General features: G+C 45.5%; 1 protein-coding gene across 1 annotated transcript in view; it reads left to right on the top strand.

Annotated features, from left to right (window-relative positions):
• Nucleotides 1-19,106, top strand: part of ASZ1 (ankyrin repeat, SAM and basic leucine zipper domain containing 1) — a 1,750,578-nt gene that overhangs the window by 665,099 nt on the left and 1,066,373 nt on the right. The window lies entirely within an intron of this gene.

Raw genomic sequence — 19,106 nt, 5'->3', positions numbered from 1 at the left:
GGCCGGCAGGGAGCGCGTAGAATCCCTGTCCTTGACGTCCGTTGCAGAACAGGCGGCCCACCCAGGGAGGCCCCGAGTGCAGAGTCGTCTTTAGCTTCCCGCAGTACAGATGAAGGAGGTAAGGTGGCCTTCTGCCAGTGTTCAGTGAATCGGCATTACGCAGGTGCACTCTAGAAGTCTGGGCCAGTGCGTGGTGGTAGGCCTGCAGAGCGGTGTCTCTCCTGCTGCTGTCCTAGGCCAGTCGCCCTATTAGCCAGGTCCTGCAGTCCACCGTCCCCTGCACACCGCCCTCCGCAGGGCGTTGCACCGCGTGGAATCCTAGTCGCGGTTCCAGCAAACGACCAGTGTGTGGGCCAGAGGAGCTCCTCCCGTCCGGGCCCCAGTAACAAGATGGCGCCCGAAAAGAAACTGCTAATGAGGCCTGCAGGGGGGGGCCCGGAGCAAGCGGCGCTTGTATCTGATGTCCGGCGTTGTCCGCACCACTGTCCTGGGCGGCGCAGCAGGAAACGGGCGTCTAGCCCTCCGCGTGGATTCAGCCGGTCAGTCAGGTGAAGAGAGCCTCCGCCCGATCCGCAGGGCTCCCAGCAGGATGGCCGTGCAGGGCCCCGCAGCGTAGGCGGGGGCCGCAGGGTCGCCGTATTATCAGGACACCCCTCTACAGGCGAGGGCTGCCGCCGGTTTCCGCCTCGGAGGTCCGGCGCGGAGCTGGTCCGACCGCGCCAGAGGCTATGGGGAGGCCGGGGAGAATGTCTACTGGAGCCCGAGGCTTCACCCCGTGCGGTAGGCCGCTTCCAGAGTAGCCGCGCCGAGCGTCAGCAGAGCGGGCGGACTGGAGAAGCACCGCTCCGCTTCCAGGAAGACACCCCCGGAGACCTCCGGTGTAAGTATCAGGTGGGTCGCGGTGGGGGAAAGCAGGATGATCAGCTTATTTTGAGGATTACGGACGGAGCTCTCGGGCTACACGTCCACCATGTTCGGCTTCAGGCCACGCCCCCCTACTACAAATGTATGATGATGAGGCATTTTCTTATGTCGATGACCTCTATCTCACAGACGACGACTTGGATACTCACTTGAAAAGAGTGAACACCATAATACTTGGGTTCGCAGCCGAGGGCTACAAATTCAACTTTAAAAAGTCACGAATTGCACATCTAACGGTCCTGTTTTTAGGATACGAATTATCAAGTGAAGGCAAAAGCCTAGCAGACAACTTTTTGGAGAAGTGCGCTGTACTCCAAGCACCAAAAACGCTGAAGAACCTACAATCGATACTAGGCTTCCTGAATTTCGGAAGAACTTACATTCTAAATTATGCAGAGAGGGTTAAACCTCTCTACGAATTAATAAAACCTGATTTCAAACCAATGAATTGGACTCAGAAACACACAGAAATTTTGAGATCATTGCAAACAGACATGTTAGCTAAAACAAAACTAGAAACACGTGACAATACACGCAACCTTGTAATCAGAGTCATCCCAGGAAGATGCGGATTCACGTACCTGACCTCAAATGAGGGAGAAACGGTACCAATAGCATGCAAATCACATTTGTACACACAAACAGAAAAAACATTCAGTCTTAAAGAAAATACTGTGAAGGCGGTACAGACTGCTATAGCAAAAGAAAGAGCCCTAGCCCAAGGCAAAAGGATAACTGTTTTTACAGCAGAATCAGCCTTTGAGGCGTTATTCAGCCCAGTTAATTTAAAAACGGTGGCATTAGATCCTAAATGGATACAGTGGGAAAATTCTCTTGCGGCAGAAGACGTGACATACTATTTTGTCCTGGACATGAAAAAACTGAATGATTTGAAATATGAAGAAGAATATCCTCTGCCAATCGAAATTCTGCCTCCAACAGTACTCTTGTATAATCTATACGGACAGATCTGTAAACATTACAATGTAGATGATAAATCGTACAATACAGCCTGCGCGATTGTCAAGGGTCGCTGGCTCTGTGGTAAATTCAGACCAAAAATAACAAAAACTGAATCACTGAGAAACTGTTCGGCTCAGCGAGCTGAAATCAGTTCTTTAAAGATGGCGCTTGAAAATGCGGATCGTGAATTCCCGACACTAATAGTGTGCGATTCGCATTTCTGCGTAAAATCTTACAATAATGACTTGCCGAACTGGGTTCAAAACGATTACAAAGATGACACGGGTGCCACAATCAAACATAAAATGCTTTGGAAACAGGTAGTTCTTTTACAGAAATAACTACAGAAGACTCACGTGATACATACACTGAGTCATCACCGTGATGGCGTTCACGTTGCAGGGAATTCATTGGCCAATACAGCCACAGCGGAAGCAACTAAACTGGCTTCCGTAGCCACAAAAAAGCGTTCAGAAAAATACATAGACGGGGAAACGATGCTGGCAGTAAAAACGTCTTCAAAAGGCAACTGTGCAGCAATACCAGTAAACTATCCACTCAATTATACATAAGTAATTGACGCAAACTAAGTTCCTTTTTCTTGAATCCCTGGAGTGGGGGATAGAGTGATTCCAAACACGAACAGGAGAGTCTTCCTAATAGCGGACGCACACATCGGATTGGGTCCGAGGCACAAACAGATCAAGGAATCTCTGACAGAATTACAATCAGAATACTGGTGGCCGGGGATGAGCCTGCAACATTATAAATTTGCAAAGAGCTGTCCAAACTGCAACAGAGATCGCAGTAACGAGCCAACCGGAGTATTGCCATGGCCATTTCTATAGTTAGCATAAGGCTACCTATACGTAAAATCCAGCGTCCCATTAAATTCCCTTTTAAGACTAGATACACTTAAAAAATTAAGGCCCCAGCGCTCGGCTGACGCCAGAACTGTTATAAAAGATTTGCGAGTCTTTATCGGCTCATCCACAATATCCATGCTATATTCTGATCAAGGTCCTGCTTTCAGCTCTCGAGCTTATAAGGAGGCCATGACCAGCAAGGGCATTGAATTGCGGTACTCTTGTCCCTTCCATCATTAGGGAAACAGGATTGTGGAAATAAAAAACCGAGACATAAAGCAATCTATAACGGCAAAGGTATTAGGTTCGGGTGATGGGTGGGCCCAGCATGTAATAAGTGTCCAACGTAGTATTACCAATCTGCCAAGAAATTCTCTAAAAGGTTTCAGCCCGTACGAACTATTGTTCGTAACTAGAATGTATATTCAGGATTTAGATCGTCAAACTTCAGTGGTGGAAGATAAGAAAAAATGCTTTGACATCAAAGATCGTTTGGCTGTTTTACAGTATTTAAATGAAACAAGAAAAGGTCTGAGCAACGTAAAGTTAAAACAGCCAACAACCACTGAAGATACACCACCTGTCCCAGCAAGACCTGTCTGGATTCCAAAGATTGGGGATCTGGTCAGAGAGAAGATCGCGGTGAAGAATGAATTTGGGCCTTCTTACAGAAAAACAGTACCTGTCTTAGCTGTCAACGGAACAAGATCAGTTGTACTACCGCCCCTTGCTGGTAAAAAGGAGAACCGAGTTGTAACCATCGACCTGGTAAAACCACAATCATGTGGCCAATAATAAGTAGTAGGCCCAGTGGACTCCAAAGAAATAGCAGCATACCAAAATTTGCTACAGTACAAGAGGTTCAAACTGAAAGACTAATCACATTTGATAAACCTGCAGTGAATACAAACGGTCTATGCAACAATGCCATGGAACTTGTGCCTCTTGAAACCCAAATTGAAACAGTTCGTCAAGAAACACCAGTCTACAACGATGTAGCATCAGAATGTGCTGATGAAAGACAAATTGGAAAAACAATCCCAACAATTGACAAAACTGCATCTGGCTACTTCATCAATTTCGATAACTTTTCTGAAGATCAAAGCGACCCTGAAGTAACGCCAGCAACAAAAAATGTTAAAGACAAAGCTAAAGAACTCTGTCATCAACTCAAAGAAACCTATCTGATTTCTCCATGGATTGAATTTTGGATTGTGTTAGGTGTACTTTTCCTCCTACTTTGGCTCATCTTGGTACTTTGTTTGGGAAAATTCATTGAAGGAAAATACAGTACAAAGCACACAGCAAGTCAGAACATCAACGTGGTCCTAAAACCACACAAGTCATCTCACGTCGAGAAAAGAGAACTATCATCAGTGAATGTGACAGCCATTCCAATACCCGGCGGGGTAGTTTGGGACAAAACAGATTACGAAATCTATGGCCCGGTCGAACTCTTGAAATATCCACATCAATTCAAGGTTTCATCAGGTGACTTTGTAAAACCAAGTACATTCTCTGATGATTGGGACTTTGAGAGCATAAATAATATGATGTCAGATTTGGTATTGTCAGCAAAATTTACAGAACATGATTATTTACAGGGTTCATCGAACTATGAACAGATGTATTGCTATAACCACTATGCACACCATTATTTGCATAAATCTGCTCAGCCTAGAAATGTTTTTAAATATAATCAATGGGAACATTGTGAAACTCCACCTAAAAGCAGTTCGAAAACGTTTTATGAGAAATTCCCATACTTGTCAGGGTTGAACACGAGTGATGCTGAAACATTTTATTTCAAACTGTTAGAGAAAAAAGTGACAAAAAACATGCTGACGAATACTAAACTGATTTATTCAGAAACTTTTTATGAAAAAATGATTACATTTGGTTTTGATTTCTGGAAAAACAACATTGAAACAAAAACAATCTGGGGTACAAAAGAATGGCAGGTCCAAGGATTAGAAGCATTATTTCGAGCCTGCATGATCCCAGAACAAATAATGTTCTTGAATGACACCATTCAACAGACTACCTGTCTTGGCATAGCCAAGATTAAAGACTTAAACAAACCGTCTATTCCAAAGCCAATACCTGATAATACAACCACAGATATTGAAATAGACGTATCCAAAATTTCACTCCAAAACAGAACACATCCTGATTGGAAAACATGGTTAATCTGGCCAACAGACACAAATAACTGTCAAGATAGATTCCTGAACAAAATACAGGGGTTAAAAATGACCAGACCAGACCCTAGATACTCCCAGAGATATCATCCAGGGATAGTAACAACATACAATGTAGGGAAATTATGCCTTGAATGGCTACAAACATCCACACTGGCAGAAATTAAGCAACACTTGACTTTACTTAAAGATGGTGCTGACTTGCGCGATTTCATAATGGGACCACGCAAACAGCGTCAAAAACGTTTCATAGCGGCCAGTATATACGCTGCATACAACGAAGCTTGGAAAGTAACTCAATTGAGACAGCAGAGAAAATACGAGAAATTGATCGTATTAATTTGGAACAATCACTTTCTGTTGTGGACAATGGGTTAATGGCTTTGTCCTCCAGAATATATTCACTGGACAGTATTGTATCATCTGCTATCGATATAATAGATCAGGACTTGCTAATGTTACAACATGGTCAGTCCCAATTACGTTCTATTGTACAGCTAGGCTGGACATTGCAAAACCTGCGTTCAGGCTATGTGCCATGGCGTTTAATCAACACAACGTCATTGTTTTCTGTCTTTAACCTTACTGATAAACAAATCAGTTTGGCACAAAAAGGAGCAGACTATATGATTTTGAGCATTGAAAAACTTGAGAGATTACCATTGACAATGTCAGAAAGACCTGTCATTGAATGGATAATACACGGAATAATCACAATTCCGATAACAACTTTGCAATTTAAAAATTGCCAAGAGTATATGCCAGCAGGCCAGTATGAAAGGTTGGGTAAAGGGTACATTAAGTCATCATGGAAATTCCCTTATACACATACATGTTATAGTGACGAGAACAAAAATGTATTTCTTAGTGGTAATAATTGTAAACAATCACTAAGAGGTATACTTTTGTGCTAAGGTATTAATTTGCATGGGGCCTGTGAGGGGACTTCAAATAACCTTTCATGCCAACAGCACGGCACACCTGCAACACAGATAGAGCCATTCTTTAGACAACTTTCTAACGGGAGTTACGTTCTAATAACGGACCACAGCTGTTGTGGCATGGTGCCAGGGAAAGCATATCTCGTAAGCGTTAGTTCCATGGTCACTTGCTGTATGCAAGCATTGTATCCAAACGGCCCCACTGATACTGAGGCGACGATTTGGCCTCCGTTGAATATCTCTACTATACAAATTGATACTTTAAGCAGAATGAAGTCTGTGCTTTTACAGACAACAGTGCCTATAATGTCATCAAAAGAAACTTATGATCTCCAAGTTGCAAGGACAACAGCAGAGATACATGCACTTTTATCACCAAATTGCCCTGTGCATTTCGTAGAAATGCTAAGCCAAATCCTAAATATGTCAGATGCCAGTGGTATCGCACATGTATTTAAGGCAATTTTTTCGGGACTACTAACACCCTTCGAAGCAGTCCTGGGCATCTTTCCCAATTTTGTCCATTCGGTCTTTGGCGGCCTACCACTACTTTTGGGACTCGTTGCAGGAATTTTATTTTTAACCCTTCTGCTCCGATATGGCAAGCCACAACGCAGACAAGACTCCAGCAACAATGGAAGAAACCATCCTAGCTATACGCTATCAGGACCGCATAACTAAAGTCCTTGGATTAGCCTGGCTAAGAGATCTGAATATGACCTGGTTTCTTTCATTCAGACCTATATGGCAGAACTGCATCTTAACTGTGCTTCGATGTATGCTATGCGGAGAGGAATGCGTGTTGGACACCTGTCATACACTACAATCAGCAGTACCAATGGATATCAATACCTTGCTAAGTCCTGTAACGGCTCATGCATCGTGTTGTCCCCAGCCGTTACCAATCCTGATGACGGCATTTGTTGAAACTTTACCACTACGATTAGGTGGGAATGAAGCAAGTAATGAGATCAACATCACCCAGGTACGACCTTCTTTGAGCATTGCTGATCCTGACATCGATGATAGCAATCATTCTCACAACTACACTGTTGCGGCATTTTCAAACTTGGTCGAACTTTCACCTGAAGCTGTAGACTGTTTTTTTGCACATCTATCTGAAGTAATGTTCTCCCCTGAACCGAAAGAATAACTTTTAAGCAAACCGGCACACAGCGTCCTTCTGAACTCTGAATTCGGCCTTCAGCTTTGATAAACAAAAGCTACTGAAAACATTTGGAACCATTTTTTTCCCCTGAAGATGAAATTATTTTTTCCAAATTCCAAAATATTTACCTTTTTCTGGCACATGTACTCTGCTTACAGTACAACTATTCGTAAAGAACAGAGCTTCTATTTTTAGTAGATCTAGAGATAAAATATTAGCACAGCCTCTAGCACATTTACAGCAACTGTATTCATATGTGATGAAATGGTCTCGACCTTTTTCTGTATTAAGAGCCATTTCATGTGTAATTTTCGCAAATCGTTCAGTTGATATATATAAGCAATTTTTCTGAAATGATCATACTGCTTGAAAGCGTACAGTACCTATTATTTTCGTGTATTTCGTATACACCATTTTGATTGCATAAAATGTATTTTGAGGTGGGTTGGAATACACATGCACCTTTTTTGTTTCTTATTGCTTAGTTTTTAGTAATTGATGGACATTAGATCGTGGAGTGGGTATTGTGTTTTTATCTAGAAACCAGTATCAATATTACTATTTTATGCCCTTACACGGCTATAATCAATAATATCCCTATAATGGCATAAGAATCAGATCCATATTTCAGTAAATCGCCCTTGCAGTCCAAGACACGGCAAAAGCTACTTCCTTAGATTCCTAGAAAGCACAACGAGTTCTTTCAACACACCAAACCTCCAGCAACCTAGGAAATCCGCATGTGCTTTGTTTTGATTTTTTAATAGAACTCCTGCAAGCACTGTAAGAACGGCCAGTTCTTAGTGACATCTTTATTGACGTCTCATGTCCAAACCTTACATCAAACTCTGCACCTTTCAGGTATAAATATACCAACGTTGCCTTAAGCAAACACACGGTGGTCATTTTGGAGCAGAGCAGCTATCTACTTGCCGAGTGCCCAGCAGATGCGAGAAGCCCACGGACGCTGCCCCTCCTCTTTGACGCGCTGAGAAAGAAGCTGTCTTTTCTCCTGCCGAGAAAATCCAGCTCCGGCGTTTCCAGCCTACCCTTGCGGGTGACTGGGATATCGAGTCCTGAGAGAGAGATACCAGACCTCCTACATTCTATTCCCAAGGTACAGTGCTGACTAAACTCTTAGAGAATTCTTGAACAGATTCTTGGCAAAACCAACTTAACTTAAACTGCTACTTACTTACTCCTTCCCAAGTATTAGGCTTAGGTCAGATACACCGGGGTAGGCGTATTTTAGAAGCACCAGTTGAGCACGTTAGCCTATGTATATATGTATGTATATGTTTTATTCCTTTTAAAGTATCTTATGGCTGAGAAACCATATCAATGCTTTTACAGTATTATTTCATAATACTCCTTTTACTGTACGTACTTTACTTTATATTAAGTATTGCATTTGTGGCAATTCATTTCTCTTGCATCAGAAGGAAGACTGCTCAATAAATAATACCTTTTATTGAAAACGCCCGTCTCTCTCTTCTCTGCACTCTGGTGAAACTAAGAACGCACATCTGACTGAGTGAAATAACCGTCTATTGTTTTCACACGACTCTAGAGATTTACTCTTATTCTGAGGGAGCAAAGTTGTCATGTTTATGTGGTTGTCGGAAGCTGAATCCCTTCTTGTCTGAGCCAGGGAAGCTGATCCCTTCCTATTAATTCAAGAAAGTTTCCAGTGACCTCTGAGCTAGCTGGCGCAAACCTAAATTAAGTCTTAACATAGTCAGTAGAGACCTAGATGACCTCAGTCCTACGTCTACACTGCTGTTTGTTATTCCAATGCGCAGGGCCTATAGAGAAAATAGGAACTACACTACAACACTCTCTGCCAGCTCGAGTCTTCATGCAGCTCATAGGCATGATGGCCTCCTGCATATTCATTGCCCCCATGCCAGACTTCAAATGCGTCCATTGCAAGAATGCCTAGCACGGCAATGGAACCAGGCTCAAGGACAACTAAAAGACCTAGTGTTGGTAGACAGTCGCGCTCACAACTCTCTGCAGTGGTGGAACCCACAAAACCTTTCCAAGGGGCGACTGTTCCAAGATCCGGTTCCACAACTAGTACTAACAGCGGACGCATCACTGACAGGCTGAGGAGCCCACCTTCTTCACTACACAGTACAAGGGCTCTGGACAACCAAACAAAAGAAACTGCATATCAACCAACTAGAGTTGCTAGCGATATTCCTAGCCCTGAAAGCATTCCAGAAATACTTTTACAGCAAGACTGTGTTGATCCGGACGGATAACATGACCACAATGTACTATATCCAGAAACAGGGAGGAACACACTCTCCACAGCTGTCACACTTGGCACAGAGCATATGGAAGTGAGCAATTCCAAAAGATATCTTTCTCCTAGCAGAACACCTTCCAGGGAAAGACAATCTGATAGCAGACCTGCTCAGCAGGCACAGCCAACAACTACACGAATGGGAGACTCACCCCCAAGTTCTCCAGCCATTCTTCAAAGAGTGGGGTCACCCAGAGATAGACCTGTTTGCCACAAAAGAACACTCTAAATGCCAGTACTTTGGCGCCAGGTTCCCACATCCGTTGTCACAGGGCAATGCGATATGGATGAACTGGTCGGGCAGATTTGCGTATGCTTTTCACCCAGCACCGCTGATTCCGCTGGTGGCACGCAAACTGCGGCAACAGTCACTCACACTAATCCTAGTTGCTCCCACATGGGCAAGACAACCATGGTACACAATGTTCCTGGAGCTTTCAGTAGTTCCTCATCAAGGCTGGCCTCGCACCCCATCTTCTAACTCGGAACCATGGAGAAATCAGGCACCCAGATCCCAATCAGATGAACCTAGCGATCTGGCTCCTGAAGTCTTAGAGTTCGGATACCTTAACTTGCCTCCTGATTGCATGAACATTATCAAGGAGGCAAGACTGCCAACTACTAGAGCATGCTATGCAGCTAAATGGAAAAGATTTGTTATTTACTGCAACAATATCCAAATCAACCCATTAGATGCTTCCATACAAAACATTATATGTTACCTGCTGCATCTTCAAAGATGCAACCTAGCATACTCTTCAATAAGACTACGCCTCACTGCTATAGCAGCATACCTTCAAAACAGGCAACACCTTAAACTGTATAGAGTACCAGCAATCAAGGCTTTTATGGAGGGTCTTAAAAGGGTGATCCCTCCAAGACACCCTCCTTCCCCAGTGTGGAATCTAAATATAGTTCTTACCAGACTTATGGGACCTCCTTTTGAACCTCTACACTCATGCGAACTGCAATTCTTAATGTGGAAGGTGGCTTTCTTGATTGCCATTACCTCCCTCAGGCGAGTTAGCGAATTACAAGCACTAACAATTCAAGAACCTTTCATGCAAGTACATGCTAACAGGGTAGTTCTTAGAACAAACCCTAAGTTTATTCCAAAAGTCGTATCCAATTTCCATATTAATCAATCGATAGAACTGCCAGTGTTCTTTCAAAATCCACAGTCAGTAGCTAAAAGAGCCCTACACACACTGGATGTAAAGAGAGCTCTGCTTTACTATGTGGACAGAACAAAATCATTTAGAAAGACAAAGCAATTATTTGTTGCTTTTTCACCACAGCATAAAGGGAATCCAATATCAAAGTCTGGAATAGCCAGATGGATAGTTAAATGCATTCAAATATGCTATCAAAGAGCCAAACACACTTTAACCGTCCCCCCAAGAGCACATTCTACAAGAAAAATGGGGGCATCCATGGCTTTCCTAGGGGATATTCCTCTTGAAGACATATGTAAGGCAGCCACATGGACTACCATACACACTTTCACAAAACACTACTGTGTAGACGTGCAAGCAAAGCAGCAAGCTGCTGGAGGCCAAGTTGTCCTCAAACCTCTTTTTCAAACTGCTGCAGCTGGCACTGGTAACCACCGCTAGAAGATATACTGCTATACAGTCTATGCACAGATATGAATTCAGCAGCCCACATGCCTCAAACGGAATATGCTACTTACCAGTATGCATCTGTTCTTGGCATGTAGGGCTGCTGACATTCATATCGCCCGCCCTCCTCCCCGGTGCCTGTTGCAGCTGCAGCATTATCTTTTGCATGGCCATCTTACTTTACTATCTCCATCTCTGCCACAATGGCGAAAAACAATCTGAGGATGGAGAAGATGCCCATGCGCACTGTAGTCCAGGGGAGGAGTCACCTATCTTGTGATACTTCGAAGACTCTTCCAGGACAACAAAGTGCAATCATCCGGACCCAACACTAGGCGGCGATCTATGCACAGATATGAATGTCAGCAGCCCTACATGCCAAGAACAGATGCATACTGGTAAGTAGCATATTCCATTCTGGTCGTACCATCTTTTCATTTCTTCCTTGCTAGCTTCTAGGTTCTCGCTCCCTGAAGCGTTGTCTGGTTGCGTAAGGCCAGCATATAGCTAAATACATCCTGGGGGGTTTCCCTGGGGATTTCTCCCACCCCTCCTTCACCAGAGTGAGAGGTCCTCTATCAGGGTGGCCATACAGAAGCTCAAAGGGACTGAACCCTAATGATTTTTGAGGCACCTCCCTGTAGGGAAACAACAGGCATAGTAAAAAGACGTCCCACTTCCGTCTCATGGGCTCCACAAGGCCCATAATCATACCTTTCAGAGTTTGGTTGAACCTTTCAACCAACCAGTTTCCTTAAGGGTGGTAAGGAGTGGAAAACTTATAAGTTACCCCACACTCCTCCCACAGAGACTTCATGTACCTAGAGATGAAGTTGGTACCCCGGTCGGACACCACCTCTCTGGAGAACCCCACACGGGAAAAGATCCCCATCAATGCACGGCCCACCACGGGTGCTGTGATTGTCCTTAGAGGGACAGCTTCCGGGTAAAGGGTGGCATGGTCCACCAAGACCAGGATGATCCTGTTGCCTAAGGCTGTCTTGGGGTCCAGTGGCCCCACAATGTTAATGCCCACCCGCTCGAATGCGGTGCTCACCACAGGAAAGGGTTGGAGGGGTGCCTTGCACTTCCCTCCGCTCTTGCCACTTGCCTGATAAGTCTGGCAAGTCTTACAGAATGTACCGATGTGCTTCTTCATCTGGGTCCAGAAGAAGTGGGTGACAAGCCTTTGGATGTTCTTGTCTTGCGAGAGGCACGTCATGAGCCAGACCCATTAGGAAGGCCCTGAACCGCTCAGGTATCACCAGCACACTGGCTGCACCGGGCTCAGCGACCTTAGGCTCACTATAAAGCAACCCATCTTCCCAGTAGAGAAGATGATCCTTGGACTCTCCGCCTGCTGCCTGGTCTGCAGCCTGCTGCCTCACACCAATGAGAGAAGGGCATTCCATCTGCACCTTGCAGACCTCCTCCCTGGAGGGGCCACCTTCTTGTTGTCAATGGGTCAGCTCAGGTAGGTCACCCAGTTTGGCCACCTGTTCCCCTGTATGCTTCAGGGCATCCCTCTCAGGTTCTACTCCTTCCTGGACCGTGGGAACGGCTGGGGCTGGTTTCCCACGCCCTCTGCCCCTTCTCTGTTCGGCAGGCTCCTTGACCACTGTTTCAGGCTCCACGTCTGCTGAATCACCCCTACTGGCTGCCATAGACCGAGTGGTCACACAGATCCACTCAGGCAAACCCAACATTTCCATATGAGCCTGGTGTTCCACCTCCTTCCATAGGGAACTCTCCAGGTCATTACCTAACAGACTGTCTCCAGGCATGGATGGACTCACAACCTTTAAGAGACCTGAGAGCCCCCTCCACTCAAATGGAATCTGCGCCACTTTGCAGAGGCGCACCGAGTTGTCAGCTGCAACTACTGGGTGAAGTACATTGGGAATGACCTGCTCTTCAGACACCTACTGACACCTTACAGATGTCACACTGGATCCTGTGTCTCTCAAAGCCTCCATCTTCCTCCCATTGATGGTCACCCACTGCCCGTATTTCCTAGTGTTCGGGGGCAGGTAGGTTTCCTGGACCACCTCTTGGTCTCCTAAAGAGACAAGGGTCATTACTGCTAGTCCCTCCCCCTCACTGGAAATTAAATCCCCTCCCAAAGCTACACTCACTAAACCCGATGTTGCAGCTCCAGTGGGTGCTGGAGGTTTCTTGGGGCAACTAGGGGCAATGTGTCTCACCTCTTTGCAGTGATAGCAGGTAGGGGGACCCCTCATATCCTGCCTGCCCATAAGGGGCCAGGGTTGTCTAGGTTTGGGGGCGTTGGGACTCTTTTCCCTGGGAACTGGTTTGGGGCCCTTTTGAAAACTCCTTTTGGTTACCCTTGACCCCCCCCCCCCACTCTTCTGCTGGGGACCCTCCCCACCTTTGGCTGTGGTACCCACAATTCCTCTGTGGACCCTGATACTGGCCCTGCGGTCCGCCTCCTTAGCAAGCTCAATGGGGTCCGTCAGCTTGCTGTCTAAAAGATGCTGGCGCAGCTCTGGAAGCCATAGAATACTCAAGTGCTCCCAACTAATTAAATGCAACAACCCCTTATAATCAGTTACTTTGCTGCCCTTCATCCAACCTTCCTGTGCACATGAGTACATATTCACACACTCCATCCAAGTCTCAGACTCTTTCTTCTGGAGTTCCTAAACTGCAGTCTATACTGCTCTGGAGTAAGTCCATAACTTAGACATAGGGCCTCCTTCATATTGTGATAGGTCATGGTACCTGCTAATTCTATGGGCTCTATAGAACTCCTCTCAGTTGCCTCAACATGTTTCCACAGGCCCGCCCCCCCCCCCCCCTAATCCTGTTCAGACACACCATTCATCCTCAGACCAATCCCATACGAGGTAAACCAGGCATAGATATCCTCACTCCTATTGTAATTCTGTACCAAATCCTTGGGAAAATATACTTTACCCCCCTGCACTGGCTGTGCGCTGCCACCATTTGAACTGAAATCCAACTGCTTGGCCTTGATATCCATTTCTCTCATGCTCAACTCATGAACCAAAAGCAATCTCTTTTTTACCAGGACACGAGCATTCTTGCTATCCTCTGCCTGCTTCTCTACTTCCAATTGCTTCATCTTTATCCTCATGACTTCCAATTCATGGTTTCTCACTCTGTGATTCTCCTCTAACTCTTCTGGAGTAAGAACTCTACTGGAATGGTTACTGCCAGGCCTTGAGCCTGGGTTGCTCACAGGCAACTCGTGGGGTTGAAAACCATGCCTCCCACTTGCATCATTTCCCTTTTGGGGCCCCCACCAGGCCTTCAAGGCGCTCTGCAGCTCATCCTTCCTAGAGCTGCTTTTCATAGGGCAATCAAGATCCTTGCAGAATTGTATAAGCTGCGCCACTTTGTATGAATACAGATCCTCAATGTGAAACTCCAATTCTGCCCCTTCACTTGCTGCCTTTCCTTTCAGGGACATGATGCTTTTGAAGAGTTACTAAAAAAATAGAACCAAAAATCAAAACCCGGTATGTGGTTGCGTAGTGGTCTGCACTAGACTAGTGATGTACACCAATTACTGTGGGTCAAGTACAAATACAAGTTCAAATCCTCACTGCTGACCACCAATGTTGGTAGGTGCCAATGTCCAAAGAGGGACCCTTGCTTCTAGTCAGGGTAAGGGGGTACACTCTTTAGATAACCTCTGCTCATCCCCTTGGTAGCTTGGCACGAGCAGACAGGCTTATCAAAGGCAATGTGTAAAGTATTTGTACCAACACTCACAGTAACACAGTGAAAACACCACAAATGGACTCCACACCAGTTAAGAAAAATAAAGTATCTTTATCTAAACTACACAAGACCAAAACGACCAACATACACAGTTCAAGAATATGATTTTAACCACATCGCTGCTTACAAGTTTCCCCTCCTGTGCTGTACCACAATTAAATCTGGTGTGGTCATGACGAGCTCAGCTCGTCATGAGCACACGAGCACTGTGCTGCATGACTAGCTGAGCTCGTCATGAGCATGGAAGGGAGTTCTAGGGTTTGCGTAAAAATATTCCGCAGCTGTCACATTTAGCCCAAAGTACCTGTATATGCGACAAAAGTTCCAAACAAGTGATGCGTCACTTTTGAGACCCTGGGGAGGCGATGCGACAGCCCCGCTGGACACAGCGGGCGTGTTGCAACGAATCCGGTCTGTATGAGGGATGCAATACCTTGTATGGATTCTGGTGCGCAGGTCTGGTAGGAAGTGTCTTGCACAGGTACGATGCGACGATCTTTGGGACGGCGACTATCTCCGATGTGGCGGCGATGCGTAACATCTATTTTCTCCTCTGGCTGCCCCTCGATGCGATGGCTTTGCGACGATGTTCGCAGCGACGTGATGCGGTCCACTAGCAAGCGTTGCGGCGATCTTATCCAGCCATGACAGGCACTGCAACAGGAATCTTCCTGCACCGGGCCGATGCGTTCCGCAAGCGAACGATGCATCAGCTCTTGCAGTGGCAACAGGCGCTGCAACAATCTCTATCATCGCAGCAGCGGGAATTTCTTCGCACTGTTGGGGATGCGCTCTGCAAGCGAGTGATGCGTGAAAATTGCAGATTGTCTTCTTTTCTCCTTGTCCAGCTCCCCAAACCACAGGCACAACTTCCAGAGGCCCCACAATTGGATCAAGCGTTCTAGGACGGGCAGAACTCACTCAGCAGAGTTCAGGGGGGAAGCTGAGGGTGAGGTCCTTTTGTTCCTGGGACTTCTTAACAGGGGGCCAGCTCTCCTCAGGACCTTGAAGATCTCAAAGTCCTTCCCCTCTCCTTGGCAGCAAAGCAACTGCAGGTCAGTCCACAAGCACACAGCAGGACAGTCCTTCCTTTTCAGTCTTCCAGCTTTCTCCTTGGCAGAGGTTCCTTCTTGATTCCAGGATGATCTAATTTTCTTTAGTCTGGGTAGCCCTTTTTATACCAGTGTTTCCTTTGTTCTCTGGAGGCAGAGAGGCCTTGGCTTAGTCAGAACCAGTTCTGGTTAGTCCTTGAGCACTTTGTTTTCCTGACTTCTTCTTTCCTTTCAGAGAGAGGGGTAGGGTCGTCAGCCGTCCAGCAGGAGGTGTAGCCAGCATTGTGGAAGGCAGGCACAGCCCTATTCATGCCCAGGTGCTATCCCCTCCCACCACTCAAGATGCAGCTATTCAGCCAGCCTCCAGGGGGCTCCCCAGCCCCTGTCACTCACAACCCAGACAGTCAACTCACAAACAAGCAAAGGCTCACAGAAAGGTTAGACATGAGAACAGCCACTTTCTAAAAGTGCTGTTCTCAAACACAGGATTTAAAAACCATCCTTCCTAAAAGATGTTATTAAATTCTGAGTGCGGGATACCAGACTTTAATTTTTTATCGTGCTCCTCTGGGAAGATATGCAGGTAAACATTATACACAGCATTCCCCATTATAGCCTAAGGGCAAGATAGCCCTCTCAATAGTGCAAAACGAAAATGGCTGTAATTCACTACCAGAGCATGTCACACACACCAGTATAAACTATACCTTTCATATACACTGCACCCTGCCCAGGGGGCCTTCTATAGGGGTGTCCAATGTGTACAGAAAGGGAAGGGTTAGGCTGGGCCAGTGTGGACACTGGCCAGGTCAGCATGACAGTTAGCAACTGCACCAGGCACTGTGGTGGCAGGCCTGAGACACCATTTTAGGGCTACTGATGTGGGTGGCACAATCGGTGCTGCAGGCCCACTAGTAGCATTTGAATCCCCAGCCCTGGCACACTCCGTGCACTTTGCTAGGGACTTCTTGGTAGTACAAATATGCCAATCATGGATAACCAATCACAATAACAATTTACTCAGGGAGCACTTGCACTTTGACACTGATCAGCAGTGGCAAAGTGTCCAAAGCATCTAAACCAGCAAAAACAAAATCAAGCACAGCGTCAAAAAGACATGAGGTAGAGGCAAAAAAGTCAGGGGAAACCACGCCAAAGATGCCAGGTCTAATACTAGGTGACAGCCAATAGTATGTGTGGGCAGAGCCTCACTATGGTGGGTCCAAGCCCGGGGACATCCCCCTTGGTGCTAGTTATATATAGGGGAATACCTTGCCTGAGCGCGTGTCCTCAAGCTGGTATGCGTACTGAAAAGAATCAGGTGATCCTTACAGGTGTCACAGCAGCATAAACTATTTACTTGTGCTTCTAATCATTGTGTTGACCCCTTGTCTGGGTGTCACTTGACGTCTACAGCTTCTGTGCAGCCAGTAGCATGAAATTCAGACCCCCAGGACGTCACAAGCTGTAGTGCACCATGCGGTACAGACCTTGACTAGCAAAGTGTCAGAAATTCACAAATAAGGCCCAAAATGTAGACTACAGTACTCTAACAGGGTGTCACTGTCCAAGCAGTATTGGCTCCAGGCTGTCTGCGCAGAACTCCAGTCCTGCTGTGCGGGAATTGAAAGTTGTGCGTTGCAGCTTCGAACTCTGTGAGCGCCACCTATCGGGCGGAGGACCACGCCAGAGCCGCAATAAGGTAACTGCCATGAAACAAGCGCAAAGCTGTCTCGCGTCCGGCAGACAATAAGCAAATGAGCAATATTTATACAGTAGCACAATACAGAATTAATGCAGTAAATACATAATTACAAAGAAAAATAGTGAGGATTGAACTTATCTCGACTGCGAGCGGCGAAGAAAGAGGGCATGGGGACATAAGTGAAAGACTATATTGGAGGTGGATGGTCCTATTTGGTTGTTACATGGACTCTGTTGCCTATTGGTTTCCTGAACTTTTGTTGCATTTCCAACGGTTCATTGGAATAGTAGTTTTGGGTATGTTTTAAAAAAGCTGCTAGAAATTTCAGTCAAAGCAAGTAAGCATAATCTTCACCTCCATTCCTGACCTAGAATTTAACCCTTCCCACTGTGATTTATTCTTATTTCATGTGGTGCCTCAATGGCAACACTATATTATAGCCTACTGTTTAGAATTCCTGATAATTATTAACACCTGTCAGTATTGTGGATGTTATCACATGACTTCATTTTTTTTGTTATACCGACTATATACTGTTGATTTTCACTCATTTAGCGACAATATAATAGTATGTCAAGTCATGGTGAGTACACTTTCCCGTTACTGGCTGTGCCACCCCTAAATGTTGTCCTGATTATTTTTCAGAATCCTTATTTTTTCTAGTCTCGCCTTACTTTTTAGTGTGTTTTATGGTCTGGCTTGACAGTACAGCTGTCGCCAGAAGATTATATGTCGTAAAGTTCCTCCAAAACATTTTACCAGTAGTATTTTGCTATCGTCCATCATGTGAAACTAAAATTGTTCCCCGCCAAGCAGGCTCATCTGCGAAACATTGTGAAGAACCATTTCAGCTGCAAAAGTAGACGTAGGTAGTGTGCTGCACCATCCCCTCAATAGCCATGCCCGTGACTAGGCGGTGAAGATGCCTTTAATTGCTGTTTTTATCTTGTCACATTTGGTGTGCGATCAAAGACAGAATGACAAATCGCTGCTTATTCTTTTCTTTCTCCGACCCCAAAGATTGAGGATTTTGAAAAGAGAACTAGGTGGCATTTTTGCTGGGGTAAATGGAGTGTGCAAGAAAAGACTGTAGAATGTATATATATTTTTCCTAACACGCAACAAAATGTATATACGTGTAAATGAACTATAAAAATATTTCAAAATATATACGCAGTTCGGAAAGTGCAAATAATACATTTTTTTAAAAATAATTCTGAAGTGTGATTGAAACAAAGATGTGAATAGGATCAAAACAAATCAAGACACTTAGTGATGCAGAAGTGATCAATAGTGCTGAAACCCATTTCCACACTTTATCGTGTATGGACTATATAGTTTTTATCAGTAGTAGAACTATGTCTGCGCAAAGCTATTGCTCATTTGAATGGGAAACATGCTGTCTGTAAATGACAGGGTGCTTCCCCGCGAAGCTTTAGTGATATATGTAGGACAGTGTGCTTCAAAATACACATGGCCTCCATACATCCGCTGCTGGTCGGGCGGGGCTCATTTGCTACACTTCTCCTTTGCGGGCGCTTGGGTTCTGTCACAGTCACCGACCTCAGTGAGATAACTTGGATGG

This window comes from Lissotriton vulgaris, chromosome 1_1 (assembly GCF_964263255.1).
Source record: "Lissotriton vulgaris chromosome 1_1, aLisVul1.2, whole genome shotgun sequence".
NCBI classification, from domain to species: domain Eukaryota; kingdom Metazoa; phylum Chordata; class Amphibia; order Caudata; family Salamandridae; genus Lissotriton; species Lissotriton vulgaris.
Note: the sequence above shows the minus strand (reverse complement) of the source record. Positions and strands in the feature narration are given on the sequence as shown.